General features: G+C 41.2%; 1 long non-coding RNA gene across 3 annotated transcripts in view; it reads left to right on the forward strand.

Annotated features, from left to right (window-relative positions):
• Positions 1-3,712: 3,712 nt before the first annotated feature.
• The window catches only part of LOC140683751 (uncharacterized), a 218,360-nt gene continuing 204,003 nt past the window's right edge, over positions 3,713-18,069 (forward strand). For all 3 annotated transcript variants that reach the window (XR_012055146.1, XR_012055147.1, XR_012055148.1), the window contains exon 1: positions 3,713-3,853. This is a non-coding gene — a long non-coding RNA (uncharacterized lncRNA). The remainder of the gene's footprint in view (positions 3,854-18,069) is intronic.

The following is an 18,069-nucleotide window of genomic DNA, read 5'->3' on the forward strand; positions in this document are numbered from 1 at the left end:
GTTCCTTCCCTCCTCAGAAAGCCTGACTGGAAGGTGAATACATGCAAAGTCACACCCTGCTAATTCACACAACCTCACCCTGGCCTTCTGAATCAGCTTTGCTATCAGCTCTTGTGGCCTAGTGATGGTTTTGGATCTTTGGAACGATAGGAAAACCCATTCTATGATTAAGAGTGGGTCCTTCTGCCCCTTGATCCATTGGAAGATCAACCCATGCAGGTGTGGGAGCTTTCCTAGAACAATGAACTGGAAAGGCAGATTTGGGTCACACCTGTGTGCCTGCCTTTCTGACAAGGCCTTCTGTACCTTTTCGATTGCTGTCTTTGCCTCTGGAGTCAGTTCCCTGGGGGAGGTCAGCTCCCTCTCCCCCTTCAATAAATTGAAAAGAGGTTCCAGATCTTCATTCATGAGGCCTAGCCAGGGCCTTACCCAATTTAGAGACCCACACAGCGAGTGTAGGTCTGCTAGTGTTCTGGGGTTGCAATTTATCTCCAATTTCTGTGCGACAATAGTCCTTGCAGAGATTTCCAGGCCCAGGTATCTCCAAGGTGGCATTCTTTGAACTTTGTCTTCCTGCAATTTGAATCCAGCAGAGGTTAAAACTTTAACCACTAGGTCAAGTGTATATTGGAGTATAGAGTCATTGGGAGCACACACAAGCACGTCTTCCATATAGTGTAGGATGATGGCATCCTTTCTCTCTGCACGCACTGGAGACAGTAGTGCTGCTACATACTGTTGGCATATGAAAGGGCTGGATTTTAGACCTTGGGGCAAAACTTTCCAGTGGTAGCGTTTCATCGGTGCTTCTCTATTGACCGTGGGAACTGAGAATGCAAACCTCGGGGCATCTTCAGGGTGCAATGGAATTTGGAAGAAGCAGTCCTTTATATCTAACACAGCCAATTTCCAGTCCTGGGGAAGCATAGCTGGGCTCGGCATCCCCGGTTGGAGAGGTCCCATGTCATCCACAATTTTGTTTATCTCTCTGAGATCATGGAGCAATCTCCACTTGTCCTTCCCAGGCTTCTTTATTACAAAGACTGGGAAATTCCAAGGGCTGTCTGTTTTTTGCAGGTGTCCTTGAGCTACCTGCTCCTCCACAAGTTTTTCAAGCGCCTCGAGTTTTTCTCTACTCAAAGGCCACTGTGCTACCCACTTTGGGGTGTTATCCAACCACTTTAACTTGTGGGCATGGCGCTCCACAGTGGCGACTCCCGAAAATCCTGGGGTGTCTTAGGAATGATTAATTGGACTCCCCACTGGGACATGGTGTCTCTCCCCCACAGAGGAGCCTTATAGTCTGCCACAAACGGGCGAACACTTGCTGATTTCCCGTCAGGTCCCTCAATTTGCACTACATTTTTAGAAATTTTTGCCAATGTAGTTCCTCCTATACCCTGAAGTTTGCCTGCCACAGGTTGCAATTCCCAGTGTGATGGCCACATGGTTTTGGGTATCACCGTGATGTCTGCACCTGTGTCCAGAACACCTTCCACCTGAAGGTGCTCTGACCCATGTGCTAGGTTGCATGTCATGGAGGGTTTATCTTCTCCTACTACTTCTGCCCAGTAGACTTCTGGAGATTTTCCTTCTACTGTGATTTCTACTGGGATGGGAATGGCTTGTGCCAGAAGTTGCCCCTTTTCTAGATAGAATGGAGGGTGCAAACAACGTGCCAACAGCATAAGGCTGGATATTTTTCCCTTAGTAGTCATGGGAACTATTTCAATCTCAGGAGGTGTGTATGCTGTGTCCCCAATAACAAAATACTCACTGTCCAGTTCCATATCGTACGCCTGCAGGTCCTGAGGGCTTTTTGATAGGTCCACCACAATGACTTTCCAATCAGTGTTTCTGAAATGAAATCCTTTGGCAGTCACTAAGCGGGGTCGGCCTAGTGGCTGCCAAACCTTGTTAGTAATACATTTTACATTTTTATTTTTCTCTCTCCCCCCATCATAGTATCCACCCTCCCCCTTATTTGTTAAGAGAGAGGTATCATCACATTTGTGTCCCACTATATTTATATCTTTGCGCGTAGAAGTGGGCACGCGCTGTGCATCTAGTTTTTTTGTTTGTTGATCTGTCTCTGGTTCTGGTTCTGAGGACAGCTCCTGGCAAAGTGTCCTGGTTTCTTGCAACGCAGGGAGATGATTTGCTGCAGCTGTTGTGATGATCTGGGTGGCTTCCTGGGGCCTGATGCAGCAGTGGCAACAGGCTGTAATTCTGCTGGTGCTCTATGACTGACAGGATCATCAAGCAGCTCTGCTCTCTTAGTGCAGGCCTCGATCATCTGGCCAAGAGTAGGTGCTGGATCAAGAGGAAGGCTGAGAAGAATCCTACGACAGGTCTCGTTGGCATTCCTCTGGGCCATTTCTTTAATCAACTCTGTTTGCACACTGGTGTGTTGCACCTGTTTTTCGACTTGGCTTCTGTTGCCTTTATAAAGGACAACCAGGGACCTGGTTCAGATGGCAGCACGGCAGCCTGGTCTCGGCCAGGCTGCTCGGGCTAATCAACAGATGCATACACGAATGTGGCAGACGGTTGAAAAGCGTTTATTATCTTATCTCGTGGGTTTAAATAGTTTTGGGGGTTTTTGCTACGTCAGAGGGGGGTTGGGGGTCTCAGGGGTTAGTTGGGTAGTGGAAATTTACCAGGGCAGGTGTGGCTGCATTCTTCTGAGGCTCCTGGGGTCAATAGATAGCGTGGGGGAGAGAGAGAGGGGGAGGGGTCTATCTTTTCGTCACACCCCATGATCTTCCGTTCGCCTGTCCCTTACCTACCACAGGCTTCTCAAACGATCCACAAACTGCAAAAAACTCTCAGAAGGAAACTGTTTGATATTAATATAACTGCATTCAACCTCAGAGCCTGGTAATTGATACAGTGTCTTTTCTGCAGCAGTACAGATTTTTTCTAAAACCGATTTAGATAACAGTCTGGTTTGTTTTTCTGGACATTGTATGTCTCCTGTCCCACACAAATGGTGTATTGTAAGGGGCTGGCCATCAGCGTCAGTGGCATCACTGGGTGTACGCTGTATTTCTTGCAACACTGTTTCCAAAGCCAATTTCCACTTACTTTCCCATATCTCATATTCAGAGGATGTTAGTAAACATTTAAACAAATCAGTTATATCTTTCGGCACCATTTCATTTGAATTGAATGTTGCCCTCATCAGACCCTTAAAAATCTCACTCGATCTCCCAAATTCTCTCTGAACCTTACAGATTTCTGTTTTGTCCCTGTATGGGAGAGGTTGGTATGTCCTTGTACCATTTCTTCTCCCTAAATAAACCACTGGAGCTACAGATGGTATGGATTCCTTGGCAAAGTCAGGCTTATGTTCGTCCCGCGCTCCCCCCACCTCGGTGAGGGGCAGCTCGCCCCCCCCCTCGGGCTGTCTGCTCCGCGGTGCAGACTCGGGCCCCGCCCCAGCTCTGAGCTGCTGGGCTGCCGTCCCGTGTCCCCGCCCTGCTGTGAGCCGCTGGGCTGCTGTCCCCTGCCCCCGCCCAACCGTCCTCGGCGCTGGGGCTCGGAGGAGTGCAGGGGCCGGCCCCGCCCCTGTTCCCGGGGCAACCCGGGGGCTGGCACTGATAAGGAAGGTGGAGTGTTGCTATGGGAGATAAGCAGGCGTCGGAGGAAGGGAGGGAGGAGGGGGTGGGGGCGGAGGGGGTGGCGGAGGGCGGGGGAAGCAAAGGAATGCGAGTGGGAGGGGGAGTGGGGGTTGGAGCGGCCCGCGCTGGCGAAACCACATGGCGTCCACCATGATCTGGCCGCATGTGCCCCACAGACCCCGCGCTGCTCTTTAAGACAAACTCCGGGATGTATCTCTCCGAAAAACAAGGTGTCAGAGGGGAATAAGGGGTGGGTGAGGGATTTTCAGGGCCGGGGTATTGAGGAGGTGGGGAGGAAGGGGAAAAGGGGGGGTTAGAACTGTGGATCTGCGTTTGCATGCTCTTTTCTGCTTCTAAAATATTTTTCCGTGCTTGTTAAAATATCGGAATAAATCGAGAAACTGTATGTTCACCATTTTCGACTTTTAAAGTTAATATCTGTCCAATCTGATTCCAAAAAGCAAGCGAATTCAGGTCTTGCACAGTAAAATTTGGTATTTCTGTCTGTAGCCAGCACACAAAACGCAGGAGGAGCTTGTTAGGGAATGGTACATTGTTGAAGTTATTGCTAAGATGTGTTAGCATACTCTTCTGTTGCAGTGAAATGTTAGTACCCATGATTTTAAATTGTTTCACTGGTCTAGTCTCCACCAGAGCTAATAACACAGCACGAATGATTCGAATTTCCCTCCGTGGAAAACCCGAGCCGGGGGGGCACAGGGGGAGGGGCGGTCCTCCCGCAGCTGTCGGGGCGCCTTCAGCCCGCTCCTCCCGTGCCTGTTCCCCGTGGAACGTGGGTATGCGCAGCCCACCGGTTCCCACTTACTCGCAGGGGGTCCTGGCTCCCCCTCCCGCAAGCAGCCCCCCCCAGTCACTTATGGTAACCTCTCCCCGCCAGGCGCGGTCCCGGGTGCCGCGATCGGAGAATTTACCAAGCCTGTGACTGTGGGATTCGTCTGTGAAACCCTCTCTGGGGGTTCCCTCTCCAGTCGGCTCTTCCTGGGGTACTCAGGCAGAGGTCCCCGACTGTCCCCCGTGACTCAAAGCTTTTAAAGGCAGCTAGAGTACCAGGGCAGTTGGCTGTCCCAAAAGCTTCTGACTCCCACTGAAATAGGGGGTCCAGCTTCTTCGTGGGCTCAGAGCAGCACACGTTGGGCGCCAACTGTTATTTCTATTGGTTTTCCCCCCCTCCATGCAGCTCCCCGAATGAATCCGACTAGCTCAGAGATATGGGGCTGTGGGGGAAGGAAATAGCATGGAGAGGGAAAGGTAATCAGAAGAGGCTCCTTACCCCAGGGTGTTGGAACAGCTCTCTTTATTCTGTGGTGTCCATGGAGAGCGGGGCAAAAGAGAAAGAGCAGGAAGTTTCAGGGGTCTATATAGGTTTTGGACAGGGTGGGCTCTCCTGGCTCCCCGCCAACCCCATTGGGGCAGGGAGGAGGATTCAGGGGTTATCTTGATCAGAGCCACAGAGGCCCTAGGAAAGGGGGGACAAAAGGGTGTCCAGGAGCTCACTGTAACAGTAGGCGTGTAAGACAGAGAGGCTTGGGGTACACCTCACTGTCCTCTTCAGCTTACTTAGATGCCACTAAAGTGTGGGAATGTGACATTCCCCCCCTCACACAGCCCCCTGACTAATTAGGCTAGCCCAGAGATCCGAGGCTGTGAGGGGAGGAATATCAGGAGATGGCAAAGATTTCCAAAAGAGTCTCTTACCCTGAGATAAATTGGTTCAGCTCTCTTTATTCTGTGATGTCCTTGTGGAGAGCGGGGCAAAAGGGAACAAACAGGAAATGTCAGGGGTCTATGTAGACTTTGGACAGGGTGGGCTTCCCTGGCTCTCTGCCAGCCCCATTGGGGCAGGAAGGAGGGGTCCAGGGTTATCTTGATCAGAGTAACAGGGTCCCGGGGAAGGGGAAACAGAATGCCCATGAGCTCACTGTAACAGGGATGGGATCCCATGGCTTCCCTCCAAGATTCTTAGGCTCCCCAATCCAGATATGGCAGAGGTTCAAGATCCAGCTCCCCATGGCTGAGTCATACCTAAGCTGAAATTGGAAGGTCTTGATAGTAAAAGGGTTTTAAAATCATGGGGATTTAGCATTAACAGGAAACATAAGCTTAGTAGGCCCTGGAAAAATAAATACCCTAAGCACATGAAGAACTTGTACTTGTTAGAACTGCATCTGTGTAGCTAGTACATGATAAATTATATAATTGTTAGATGTGATGATTGTTTAGTAATTAAATATAATTACTGTTTAATCATTAGAATAATAATGAGAAACTGTGGTCAGGGACCTAAGAAAGATCACAAGAAACTCATGTCAATGTATACAATAGAACAATGTAAGTTTAATAATTAATATGTAAGTTATATAAGGATAGAATATAAAATACATTCAGCTCGAAAGCCGTGTCGGAGTCAGATTTGGGTTTGTACCCCGACTCCCAGAACTCTCAATAAAAGCACCTGCATATAATCATATCCCATGATTATGTGTGTTTCTGAACGCTAACAGTCTTGTTTCTAGTCAGTCTTCCCACAGTGTCTCCTCAGAGTGGCTTATCCCAGGCCAAAGACAGAAGACCAATCCTGCAAATACCGATCTGCTTAAACCTGTTTGCATGAATAATGGCAGGAGTGCTTTTCAGGGTTGAGTTGTTTAATTTAGAACCCAATTATGACATCATGGCTTATGTTCTTCAGCACTGAGTATGATCATTAATCAGGATGCAAAATTTTCAGCGCAGTGGGAAGATCCTGTTGTGGACTGATTGCTCTTTGGGAGCAAACATCTTTCACAGCTTCAGACCAGCTCACAGCTATGGAATTGTGCCAGTGATTAGAAAGGATAAAGATCAGTAAATACAGTTACAGTCACATCAACGAGATACATAATAGACTGGTAAACATAAAATAGGCTATATCTAATGTCCATGCAAAGTTAAAACTAACTTACACCAACAAATGCTTTCAAAGTCAGTGATCTGGTATTTTGTTTTCTATTATTATTTGCTACTCCTGTGAATAGATGCAGATTTTTTTAGAGTTATTTTAATTATTTATACTTCAGCAGTGGTAAGCAACTTAAAAAAGATACATTTTGATGACCATTGTTCAGATAAATATTTTAAAGGGTACAGATTAGAGGAAAATGGAAGCACCATATCTAGTTCATCTATTATGTCAAACCAGAAAGCATTTTAAAATATTTTTGCTTTCCAGGAAAAAAATGTTCCACACAAAGTTATTGATTTTTTTAATCAATATTTCAAGCAGAACTGTGTTCAGTTTTGCTGCAGAGAAAAGGATACTGTGTCATTGCTCCAAACCACTGAGAAACTTTTCTTTTTTATATCAGAATGAAAGACCATTTAATCAAATTATTAGTTGAAACTTTTCAGCCTGGTAGATATTGTCACACTTCAACCAGATTTTTTTTTTTTGAGGGGGCTGGTGGAGTGGGGGGAAGGGGGAAATGCTGGTTTGCTGAAATTCCTCAAATTGTCAAGTTTGTTGAGGCATTTTGCTTGTGTAAAAGCTGTATCACAGTCATTGAGTAATGTTTATGTTTGTCACCCTGGGAAATGAAGTCAAACTGCAGCATTACTGATTTCAAGAGAAGGAAGGGGCTTAGAGGGGCTGTGTAGGGACACAAACACAGTCCAATAAAACTTTTGGGGGAGCAATAGGATTTCTATGGGGACTGCTTCTGCCCAGCACAGTAACTGCCATATGCTGCTCACCTCTGTGCAGACACTCAGTCTCACCTGCTTAAAGAAATGACATGTGACATTTTGGGATTGAGATAATCTTTCAGCCAGATTTTGAACTCTACTGGGGCAATAATGTGCTTCATAGCCATACTTGCTTTCCAAATGAAGAATGGGGAGAAAAAGTAAGTCTGTAATCTTGAGAGAAGCATGGAACAATTTGAATATATAGCCTGAAATTCAAAGGTAGAAAATGAATTTACCACTTCTCACCTGCCTGCCCAAAGCAATGTGACCCAGGTTCAGATGGATGCAATAGTGAGCATGTTGCTTTGAGCAATTTCAGGAAAAATATCAGGAAACTTTGATTACATCATTGTGTCACTCTTGAAAGAAGAAGAAGACTAGTATGGAGCTGACACTGTTCAGTATTCAAGAAAATCACAGCTTGGTCCGAATAACATGGCAATCATAGTTCAAGTCACCTGCAAAATAGCAATAAGTATTTTATCTATGGTTTAAAAAGGAATATGACTAGTACTTTAAGTGGATTAAAAAAAATATAGAGACAGAGGTCATAAAATACCAACTGAGAGCTGTTAAAGATTATTTAAGGAAGAAAACAACAAAGGTAATGAGGTTTATATGGTTTATTGCATTTTGTATTGTAAGATTGCAATTCAGTTTTTCTGGAGCTGAAGTCAGCATACTGTTTTGCCTGTGTTGTGTGTGGGCTATACAGAACTTTGTGGCTAAAAAAAAGTCAATAATCTATTAAATAGTCTAATCTTTACTTTTTCCTTCATATTCCTTTAGTAAATGACTTTTATGTTTTTAAAGATAAGAACAAGGAAACTGCTGTATATCTTACTTTTGTTCTGGAGAGAGTAATATTATTTTCATTAGTGACAGCATGACAGTTTGCTCCTATAAAAATGCTTTTCATCTATTCATCTCGTGCTCTTCAAAGTAGGAGTATTATTCTAATCCCTGTCTTATGGCTGGTGAAACTGAGTCACTGTGTAGTTATGTCTTTATCCAAGGTTGTGCAGCATGTAAGTGACATATCTTGCAATAAAGATACTGAAATAAGCTTTTTCAATTGGGTAAAAACAACAGTAGCAGCAGCAGCAAAACATCTTGGAAGTTGGGGATGAAATGAAATCTCAATTGGACATCCCTATGTTAACACGTTGGATCAGGTTGAGACAGAAGCAGAGTGTGTTAGGGAGTAAGATGAAGTCTAGTGATGATTCACTGGTGAAATCAAACCCTTCAAAACAGCCTTGTCACTTGCTAAGTAACCAAGGAACATTTTAGCTACTGTCTTCTTCAAATGCTATAGTTTTCTTTGAATGTTAACATATTTAGAGGGTTTGTCTGTCCCAGTCAAGGTGCCTAAAAGTTACAGTATGTACAGGTCAGAGCAGTGGCCACAGGTTGCACTCAAGACAGCTGAGAGAGATTCACCACCACCATCAGAAGTGCTGATTGTCCTCTGGAGATATTGCATTTTCTTCACTGACTGTGCAGTGAGAGTGACAGATTTTGCCACAGTTATCTAGCCTCTTGAAAACCAAAATTCAGGAGAGAAGGTTCCTCAGAAAAGTAATATCTCTGAGCCACTCTTCAGATGTAAAACTTTTTGACACATTTTATTGTCAAAGTGCTTCAGTTTATGAACTACAAGATATTAGCGGACATTCAGATCTTGTCAAAGTTTTGAATGGATGAGGTCTGGAATATATGTTGGAAAGGAAAGAACGCTCATGTAAGTCAAGATAGCTACGGGTGATGTGGCAGACAAAAGAGATGTTAGCATCCAGATAAAACCTTTCAACCACTTAAAAAGAAGATTAATTGCATTTAGCTTTGCAACTGTTTGTTAAATATTTTTGGACATTGTGTCATTCATATTTAGAAATTAGGTGTTTGAGAGTTACACAAGTAGTGTACCTGGACTCTACCCAGTGCAGACCATGGGATTTCATGGAGTCTCTTGTGTGTTGAGCCCTAGCTGTAACTGTTCAGAGTGACTTCCACCAACAAGCTTTTGTTTGCCAACAGCATGAAATGGAAAATATACCCATATCCTCAGTAGCTTGTTCTCTGGATTATTGAAATCTTATTACAAGTGAGATACACAGTAAACAGCATACAGGAGTAAAACAGATATCAAGTAATTGAATTTTTTCTTAAAGACACTTAAAAATCATAATTTTAGATATCACTCTACTTACTTTCACTCTACTTACTTTTACTTCAAGTAACCACTAGAACTTCTAAGTAAGAAGTACTGGGAGAAATTTTTTCTTTTCTGTGTTTAACTTTGCTAGCCTTTAGTTTATCTTGGATTTTTTTGTTGCTTCTCTATAGAGAAGGAAAAGACAAGGAAAGACAAGGAAAAGCATTATTTAAATTGGGAAAATATTATTACATAACTACAAAATATTGGCAGAGATATTCAGAGAAAATATTCCATCTGCCACTAGTTATAATTAAATCAGAAGCCCAGAATGGAAACAATCAAACATGCACAAATCCAGAATTCAGTCAAATTACTTGTATACTCAGAGTTATTTTTATTGTAAAATAAAATGACCTCCAAATATTTTTCCCCTTTTATCTACTATGTGTTGTATTATTGTATTAAACAGTAGATTTTATAAGTAAATAACTCTTTCCCAACCCTTGCTATCCTTTATTTATGTTTTGAAAGTCTGAATATTATATTATGTAGCCCTCAAGCCATTTTAGTTAGAATTGAAATCCTGGTTAGCCTTTTCACCACTGATTTTTCTTCTGTTTCCCTAGAATATAACTTTTGGATTGTTGTTTAGCTGATGAAGAGATTAATATTGGCACTATCTTTAGTGGTATCAAATTAACAAAGAAGGTTCTTTGTATGTGTATGACAAGAAGATTCTTAAAAGTTCTCTCCAGATTGACCAGCAGTTTATTTTCTAAAACTCCAAAGCTGTCTACTTATGTCACTTTGAATTAAAGATGGAATAAATTCATGGGCATTATAAAGTATGATGGGAGGGAAAAAAATTGTGTGTTGTTATCTGGCATTAAACAGATAGGAAATGAAAGCTGATGGGTGTGAGAACAGTTCTCACACTTGGAAAATATTTAGGAAATTTGTTAACTATGCATGTCCCACACTCACTTAATGATCTACCATTTTTAATGCTTTCTGTATGCAATTTATCACTGTTATTGTCAGCATGCTTTCTTTTTTTCCCTTTTGCTTTTCTGCCTCCTTGTATGCAAACACAGAAACACGCATATTATTTCTATTTCCTATAAATAATAGTAATTCAGACAAAAAAATCTATAGTTACTATTCGTGCATGAAAAATACAGTGCAAACGGTGTTCAATTTTCAGAATGTAAGTACTTCTTTTTCCTGTTAGTAATTTGAGAGGTAAAAACAAATTCTGTGGTACCTCTGCAAAACCTTAGTAAAGGATTACTCACCTTTTTAAGAAAACAGTCTACATGTGCATTTGCCTTGTGTTAAATGCATAGGCTGAGAACTCTGAAGTGTTTGGTTTCTTGTCAGTCACAGAGTAGGTTATGATGGACATGCAAGCAATAGAGTCCTAGTTTCCTCAGATATCACATCCTGTATCTGTGATGATGGAGGGATGTCTCAGTGTGTCAAATGCCTCAACCTATGGGGATCTATTAAATTAGATCAGGTCACTCAGACCTCTGTCCAACTCAAATTTGATTGTCTTCAGGGATTACTTCTGTTCACTTGCTTAGGTTTTACCTGCATTCAACACCTTACAGCAGGAGACGTAAGGAATATATGAAGCATCATTGCCAGAAATCAACATCACAGTGTTCAACCTTCAGAAACAGGATGGTGTAACACCCTTCCCATTCCTTGGGATGCTGTTGGTTTGAGTCTAGTGCTGTGTTCAAACTGACATGGCTACAGCAGATCATATGAAGCAATGCTACCTGCTGTGTCAGTGTATCCTGAGGTATCCTCTTTGCCTCAGATGTAAACAAGGTGTGCAACTGCTTCTGGGCTAGATCTGTTTTTGGTTCCTTTCTTGGGAGACATTCTCGTACTGTGGATGAGAAATGTGTGTGCAGTTTCCCCGCGGTTCTCCTTTTCCTGAGAATGTTGCATGAGTTGAAACTGTGTGTGATAATAATGGGTGTGATAAGAACGGGTCTGCAGCCTGCTCAGCCTGCAGTGGAGAACACCCACACCTCACCTTTACTTCCAGACCTGTCTCTGCACCCTTGGGGCATTTGAGATGTCTCAGGCCTTGAGTCTTGCTGGTCAGTGGCTGGATGAGTGCCATGTGTTGAGGATGCGTGTTCATTCCTCTTCTGGTCAATATTAAGGGATGCACCATGCTGTTGAGAACTGTGCTGTTAGGTTTTCCTTTATTGTTTTGTCTCACTGGCCACTAAGGGTTATCCACTGGTTTATTGAGTTTCACTTGACTGTCTCTTGTTAGACTTCTTTCTTATCATGTCTCATAGCGATCACATCTTTGAAGAATTTGTTGCAGTTTTGCCACGCATCAACAAACCCAATTCCTAATGGGACTTGGACCTAGTATTTTCCATACTTGTGTAAAATCAGTTTTTCAGTCCATTGCAATCTACTGTCTGTTGCATATATTCAGGAAGGTGGCAATCTTGAAGTGAGTTCTGTTGTCGTAAGAATTGGAAAGAAAAGTGAAATGAGTAAGATGGATATAATTAAAACCTTAGCAATCTCAAAACAAGTACAATTTTAAGAAAAACTTGTTTGAATAATTTTCTGAACTGTAGTTACATTAGTATATGTCTAATGCAGCTGGGAAAAGTAAAGAGTATCCCAGCATTGTACCAGAAAGATAAGTGTGAAATTTTTTTTTTTTTTTTTTTTTGGTTTAGGTATTTCCTTCATTCTTTTAGTGTATCAAATTATTCTGTAACATTTGAAAAGCTGAAGCATGCTGTACCTGAATAGAATGTAAACTACTAGCAATATAAATGTACTTGATATATGAGGAAAGAAGAGAGAGCAACTTTTCAAACTTTTCACAAGGTTAGTAAAATTAAAAGATGACCTTACAGCAATTTAGAATTTCATATGGTACCAGTGAAGTTTCTAAGTTCTGACAAGTTGATTACTGTTAGTGTGTGAGAAAAGCCTCTTGAGGGTACTTGGGAAAAAGGAATCATAAGAGTTTTCTGTCACAAAATTAAAAGCCATTTATCTAAAAAAGCTGAGATTTAATTTTAAATTTGAACCTTTAAGATATGTACTAATGGCTCCAGTTCCCCATACATTGAGACAGGGGAATGAACAGGATTGTAAATTACACGCCAAATGATTATGGATGAAATCATAGTGAACAGAAGGCTCATGTCAGGTATGGCCTGGGACTTATGTACAGCTCTGATACCCAGCTTTGGTCCTCATCTGCTGTCATGGATGCACCTCTGCTGTTCTGGGGACATTGTGGTGAGTGGTGTGAGCCAGCTGGCTGCTTGATTTTATTCTCTCTGAGGAAAGTGTGTAGACCCTAGGCTAACATAAGAAGGAATATTTATACACATAGTGATCTAAAGACACTGAGATATAAAGAAAAGCTGAGAAACAGCACTGTTTCTCTAAAATTTCTATTAAAGGGTTTAATGATAAAAATGAGAAAACTAATCACAAATCTCAAGTTAGTTTCAAAAAGAAATGAAAAATTCAAGCCCCATATACTTTAGAAAAATACTTTTAATGTAGAGCCTGTTTTTTATTGAGCTGTTGTTTAACAATGGTATTTAAATATTTTAAAACCCCTCTATTCATGTGATCTGAATCAGTGGCCCATAAGGAATTTAAATTAGTTAATTTTACAGGTTTAAATAATAAAGAATTGACTCTGCATTTCTTTCAGAAATGTGTATCTTATTCATAATGATATGGAGATCTATGGTGGGGTATCTCAACAATGATGAGAGCAATGAAGGATATAATTCTTCAGATGATGAAAAAGCTCTTCATCTTTGATTTACTGAGGAGGTCCAAAAGGTCCAAAATTGTTTTTTCAGGATGAAGAATAACTAGCTTCAGAAATGCTTTGCATATCCGTTCAGGGGTAACAGTATATGCTAAAAATAAATAAATCCCACTGGATCATACTCGATCTTTCACTCAGTTGGAGTGTCTCATTGTAAAGTAAGTGGCTGAATTTTTTATTTGATCCTTTAGAATAGGTCCTATACTCCTGAGGATGATACAAGATCATTTATAAAGTCATGGTTACAGTTTTTCTTCTGGAATAGGTCCTGTTTGCAATTATTTACATGTATTTAAGAAAATTAGAAAAGTATATGAGGGGATCCTGTGGAATATAATATTCACATGACACTGAAAGAGATGCCATTAAATAACTTTGTACTGATTCTGTGTTAAAAGGCTTCAGTGATAGACTTAGGCTTTTAAACACAACCCAGAGAGGTCAGACATATTAATTATACCACTATCTGTCTTGTACAGCAACTAAATCCCAGTTTTGGCCACATGCAAGAAATTTTAGGTCCTGCTTATATCCTGTATTTCTTTGATTCATGCATAGTCTTATAGGGAATGCCTACATAGTTTTGTGCATACCTTATCCCTACCATCTCATTTGATCCTATTCTGAGTATCTGAATTTCCAGGTTTTAGACTATGATTCTTGACAGCTTTCTTGTGTCCCTGAATTTCATCAGTTGTGGAATAAGACTAGTGATGCTTACCTCTATGTGAAAAGCTTTCTGTTCTTTTGTTGAAAAGTGCAAGGCATTATTTTTTACGAATTTTACTCTGGTCAGCATTGCGTGGTACCACCAGAATGCTAAAAGACCTGTAAATCCATTCCAATACATTTTTAGAAGCTAAAAAAGCAAGCAAAAGCAGCAAACTGTGAAGACATGAAAACTATTGGCATAGCATGTCAGGCTGGGATGGCAAATACAATTCTGTTTCTTGCTTAAAACAAGAGGGCATCTTGTGTCTGAGCAAGTTGATGTAAAGTAGGCCTAGGGGAGTCAAGAAGGGAAACAGCAGACACAGACAGCAATAAGGCACTCTTTGGAGCAACAAAAAAACAGATGGTTCTATGGCCCTCTGTCCACTCCAGAGAATATACAATTACTTACAGGACAAAGCTCATCTGGTCCCATAATAATCTCAGAATACATCATGGCTAAAACTGCAGTAGGCTTTTTGCCAGCTGTTTAAATTAACTTGCCCCTCTATAAACCTATCTAAAAAATTCAATTCTCTCCACCCTTTAACCTGCTGTAATAGGTTCACCTCTTGCCTTGTGATCAGAAAAACAGGAGAAACCTGTGCCACCTGTTAGCTTTGGGAAGGATGGCTTGTTCCTACTGGAAACTGCTGCAAATGAAGTGAGCCATCATAAAGTTTTAGAGGCCACCCTGTAAACTTGTTTCAAATTTTGGCGCTGTGACTGATTGTCTGAGGCCAGAGAGATAGAGGAGATAGCCTGTAAAGCTGGATAGAAGCATAGCTCATCACGAAAGGACAGTATTTTCAAGATGCTAAGCCAAGGACTTCTGCTGCACTCAAATGGAGCAGGTGATTGTGCTACAAACAGGAGCTTGAGGAGGCAGAAGGAGAAAACAATATAGACATACTGGGATAGATTGCAGATTTGGGAATTGTGGAACATCAATGGTTTTATTTAATATTCAGTGTCCGTGAAGTCATGGCTTTCTACCATTTGTAGTCATGTCTGGACAGCAAGGTGCACACAGGAGATTCAGCTCAGGGCAGGAGCCAGTTTGCTGTGTATGTAAAGGGCTGTGCGAGGCATGTGTTTGTGTAAAACTGGGCCCTGGGTGTTGAGATGGCAAGACTGAGCATAGGGTGCAGGGCAAGAATAAAAGGTGCTCAAATTCAAGCTGCAATTTCCTGGAAGTATCCTTGGAAAGTATCCTAAGCACTTATTTCTTAAGTTCTTTCGTGGATATTGTGTCACTTTGGAGGAGTCTCTGGGTCAAGTAATACATACAGGTAATTCCTTACTAAATTTTATCCTCTGTGAACATTATTGCCATTTTCAGCATTGATCTGCTTTTATCTTTTGTAAGAGCCCAGCTGGTTTCAGTGTGCAGTTGGCTTACAGCAACCCATTGAACCTTTTAGCCATTTACTATCTAAGAGGCATGATTGCTACCTGCAGGAAACAGAGGGAAAGGAGAGGAGTGAAATTAAGAGAATATGTGAATATAAAACTTGTCTGCATATGAAACCAACAGTGTCCTAAGGATAAAACAAACGCCTTCTCCCTCAGTCAGGCATCCAGTCTTGTGGAATGAATGCTTCCTCTGAACATCTTTCCAATTCAATCTCTATCATTTTCATACTTGCACTGCAGCTAAGATTTTAGTAACCAGCTGCCAAAGAAAAATGTAGAGGCGTTGCAATATGTTTTTGGAATCTGGAATAGGTTTCAGGCTGTCACTGGCTCAATTTCAGGTTTTTTGACAAGCTATAGTCTGTCCTTCTTGGAACAATTGGCAATTTTGCAGGCAGAACTTGTGCAAATAGCCCAAAAAGTGGACAGCTATTATTTCTAAAATATTATTAATAATAAGAAAATTAAAACTAGAAAGTGCAGGTGTTCTTGAGTGCTGTTTTTCAGATTAGTGAATGTAATTTTTGTAATTACACCTGGTGGTACAATTCTAAGTAAAGACTGTAAAACTGTGACTAGTTTAGCATTTGTTAAGAGAGGAACATATGCCTTTTATCCTATGGGAATGTACAGTGAGCTGGTATGCCAGATGACACAAAGAAATGAATATAATTAGATATCATATTAATTACCACAGTGCAGTTGTAACATCTAGGAACTTTGGTAATAATAAAAGGTGCTACTGCATGGAAATTTGACATTGACACTAGAAGGTCCTCATCTCAATACTTGCATTTTTCATCACCATGACCTGAAAACTTCTCACTGATTCTACATATTTTTTTTCTTTTAAAATATATAGCATATACATTTTCTTTCAAAAAGTTCTAATTTAATTTTGTAGTTAAAATCTTACCTAGCTTGGTAAGTGTGGTTCTAGTGTGGTTCTTGCAACTCTGAGTGTATGTACCAGCGTGTCTGTCGCTGATGGGCTTTGTTGCCACAACAGCCCCACTCCCAGCCTTGCTTACAGGTAGATCTTTGGGTGTCACTCAAGTACAGATGTACCCTCAGCTTTCTTCTGCTTCAGCACTTCAAGTGTACCTTTCTTAATATGTCTTAAGAGAGTTGATAATTCTCTCTGCAGCAATTTTGTATGAGAATATTCACCATCCTATGTCTCCAAGCAAGCCGCAGTAGTGGGAGCAACATATAAGAATGTTGTACCCAGAGATGAATTTTGTCCCATTAAGACCCAGATGTAACTGAGAGATTTAATGATGCATGAGGTTTTCACAGGCTGCTAGCATACAATTGAATTTTATCTGCATTGACTACTGTGCAAACATCCCCAAATCCAAACCTAATGACTGTGGAAGGTATTAACCTCTATCAGTACTGTACATGACACCTTGGCATCCTCTGTGTTTACAGTTTGTAGTGAGTGCTTCATTAAGATTTCTCTGTGTGCTTGCCATTGCTGCAACACTGCAGGGACAGATTAGAATAATATGAAATGTTTATAAATCATATTTAGGAATTAAAACAGTGAGCACAAACCTGCTATTTTCATGTGGGAGAAAATAAGATTTCAAAGCAATTATAGAAAGTTTAACATACCTGGTCTTCTGTTGCTTCAATTCAATACCACATGCTTCTGTATGTAATGATGATGGGAAAGCAGTTGCTACCTACTATTGAGCAACTGGAAAATTGTTGGGTTTTTTTTTTCTCTCATAATCATTTCCTCTGAAGTAACAACACTTATTTATCTGACTTTAACTCCATAAAATTCAAAATCAGATATATCTTTAAAAATTTGATTTGTTTAAGGAAGGTCTTAATGTGCATGTGCTATTCTCCATCTTCAGACAGAATTTTAAAATTTTATTATTCTCAGCAGAATTTTAAAAGCTGACCTAAGCACCTATTTTAACTGTTTCAAGCTTAATGCCACCAAAGTATTTTTTAGCACCTTCATATCACTTAAAGCTTGGTAAATTTTTATAATTATCTTTTTTATTTGAACATGTGGAGAAGGCAACACAAAAATGGAAATATGCTGTCATTAAAACTTCATTGAAGTTCCATGTCACTGTTATTTAGCTAATTACATGATGCATAATACTGTGCATCTGTTGAGATGCAAGAACTGAACTGCTGGAGGCATGCAGTAGTGGCTGGGCTGGTTGAATGGGTGAGAGAAGCTCTGAAGTTGCACTGAAGTTGCTGTTCTACTTTGTTACTGAAGTAAGGACTTAACATGCTTAGATAAGGCAATTTTCCTAGACCACGGTCACCCTGTCTGAAAGGTAAAAAGAAAGTGGTGGAATAACCTCCTTCTGTTTTGGAATAATAGAAGGTATTACCTGCACAAAATCCCTGCTGATCTTATAGCCTTTGGCCATCATGACTACAAAGGCACTGCTGTCACAGTTATTGTGAGGTTTTTAGGCACCTGTCTCCTGAAAATTTCAGATTGCTCTGAATAGTTAGGATTGCTCAGATGACTGGGATATCAAATTTCTGAGTGCTCAAGTGACATGGCATTTTGACTAGTCCTGGTT

This window comes from Taeniopygia guttata, chromosome 3, assembly GCF_048771995.1.
Source record: "Taeniopygia guttata chromosome 3, bTaeGut7.mat, whole genome shotgun sequence".
Taxonomy (NCBI): domain Eukaryota; kingdom Metazoa; phylum Chordata; class Aves; order Passeriformes; family Estrildidae; genus Taeniopygia; species Taeniopygia guttata.